Source organism: Poecilia reticulata, linkage group LG20, assembly GCF_000633615.1.
Source record: "Poecilia reticulata strain Guanapo linkage group LG20, Guppy_female_1.0+MT, whole genome shotgun sequence".
Lineage (NCBI taxonomy): Eukaryota > Metazoa > Chordata > Actinopteri > Cyprinodontiformes > Poeciliidae > Poecilia > Poecilia reticulata.
This window is the reverse complement of record NC_024350.1, coordinates 21,237,724-21,240,487: the sequence shown is the minus strand read 5'-3', so window position 1 is coordinate 21,240,487 and position 2,764 is coordinate 21,237,724.

Sequence of the window (2,764 nt, the reverse complement as noted above, 5' to 3'; positions counted from 1 at the left end):
TATTTTCAGACTCTGTGATTTCTTTTTTTCATGTGACAGGTTTGGATAATAGAGACAGATTACAAAAATGTAAACCATTGTTCTTCCAGAGAAAAATCTAGTTGTAAATGTTAGATGCTTATGTGGGAAAACACAGAAATGAGGTACGAGTGAATGTTAATTTATGAAATGAAACTGATTTAGAAACCATAAAACATACTGACATTTGTTTTGCTACACAACAAATATTTAAGAGATATTTTTTCCAAGGCTCTGTAAAGTACGCAACCTCTTGTGCAACAGGCAGCTATTGATCTTATTGAATACAAATTATGTTAGCTATAATCATCTGTGATTATCAGCAGAGAGCTGTGGAAGCACGAACTGGATAAAACAGAAATATAAAAACACGGATCGTGTTCCACACTAAGCCCAAATATTACTACAATCCCCACTTACTGCCTATTAAATTGCTTGTCAGATTAAACCAAAATCTGTGGCATCCAGCTCCCCTGATCAGCGGGTTTCAAGCTGATTCAGACTGAAGGAGATGTTTAGGATGAGAGACTTAAAAAAAAAAGTTTTGGATTGTGAAAATACAAGCTGATGTGCTCAGACTGGACAAAGTCAAAGCGTTCCCTTCATGCATGTTGGGACATAGGATTCAGTTTCATCATAAAAAAAACGTGCAAGTATGAATGTTAGTCACATAAAAGGTAATTAATGCCAAATGGGGCAGCAAATCTTCAACAAAATCACATAAAGATGTTGCGGAACCGCCTTACTGAACATCCAGGCCTGATCCTTAGTAAAAAAAAAAAAAAATAATAATCCTGCAAACTGAGGTGGAGAATCAAATAAGAATGAAAAATTGTTCCCAAGTTTACTGAGTTTTGCAGTTGTTTAATGACTTAATCCGTGATTTCTCCAATTGAAAAAAAAACATTTTGGGAACTATTTTTATTATGCGCTGATTGCACATGGAGCATTAAAAATGAGACTCAAACTTACATTTTTTTAAAAAAAAAAGGTTTTATTTTCTCTAGTTGCCTTTATTTTGAGAGTTGGTCAGACAGGAAGTGGGTAATGAGAGAGGGGAAAAAGTGCGGCAAATGTCCGGCCGGAATTTGAACCTGTGACGGCTGAGACAAGGACTAAGCCTCCATACATGCGTTATACTTTACCGCTCCGCCACCATAGCACGAATCAAATCTACTTTTATTGAGTTTTTCTGAAGCAATGTAACGCAAAAAAACAAAAACAAAAACAAAAAAATCCCAGACTCCTTATGTGTTCGCAGTCAAGTAGTTCTGATCCATCTCTGACGCCCCCTTCTGATCCTTCTGAGATATTACAACGTCAGATCAGAGCTCAGTAAGACTCCGACCTCTGGCTCTTATGAATGTGATCGCCAGAAAAGACTTGTTTGCTTACATATTCACATTAAAGGCAGCCATGTCATCATCTCTTCATGTTGAGATTAAAGCCAGCAGCTGTTAGCCAGTCGGGTCATTCATGCTGACATGTTTACCGGTGGTTCTTCTCCCACTGCAGCCGCTGTGTATTTACAGACCCTTGAGGTTGACGGGCCATCAGCTGCTATCAGAGGCCCCTTTTAGGACATTCTGTACGAGTACAGAGAGACCCTGCATCACCCTACTTTTCGAAATGGAGCAAAATGGCCACCTTTTTGACTGGACCTCCAATTTTGCTTCCTTAAGAGCTCAACACAAGTGCAATCATGAGTAAATTTAAAGGTGTATTCTGTGAAGGTGCATCTCAATAACTTGAATTTCATCAAAAGCTAATTTGTTCCAGTGATTACATTTAAGAAGGGGAATTCATATAGAGCCAAAGAAGGTGTTCACATAAACTGTCCTTAAAAGACACTACTTATTTTTCTCACTTTTTGAAGTTAAATGTGACTTTTTCTGGTTTTAGGAAATGACCAAAATGAGTTTTTAGCAGCTGAACGCGTTTTATTTTTTACATATATTTTGTATTTGGTAGAATTTCTTCCAAAACATGTGCCAGTTTTTGATTTTCTTCAACAAGTTTGTAACTAAACTTTTCCTTGAAGTTTGACCCGTTCCTGCTGAGAGAACCAAAGTAACAGTCATGTTTGTCAACATATTTTCACTAAGACCAAAGATTTGTTCTTATGCCACTTGCTAACTCAGTTGTATTTATGCTCAAGACCCATTTTAGATTTAAATTTGTGTCTGATGTTTTAACATGTTGCTTCAATATTTCTACATATTCTTCTGCTTTATTGTATGAAGTGCACCAGTCCCTCATCCAGCAAAATGCCAGAAACTTGTTTGCCAGATTAAAAATACCTTTAAAAATAACCTTAAAGCAGGTATTAAACATACTTTTTGTTACACCCATGTTTCTGTATTAATTTATTAGTCTTGATATAAAATTTTAATCTTAAATGCCATGTTTTTATTAGTTGTAAGTGGGAAATCAATTATCAGAAATAAAAGGCTTCAAAGAATCAGTCTGTGTAATTAACATGTTACAAGGTGAATTTAGCTACTGCAATAATGTAATAACTTTTTAATATTCAAATTTATTGAATAGGTTTGCATTTTTGTATTGTGCTTATTTAATCTTTTGTTCGATAATTATTTGACAACTATAGTTAAATTGACAGAAAAAGACTAAGTAGATCACTGCGCATAATTCATGTTTTAAATGCACCTTCCTATTAAAACCTGTGATCATCTCACCTGACATCATTCGAGTTACTATTCAGAAAGTGTGATGCAGCACGAAAAAA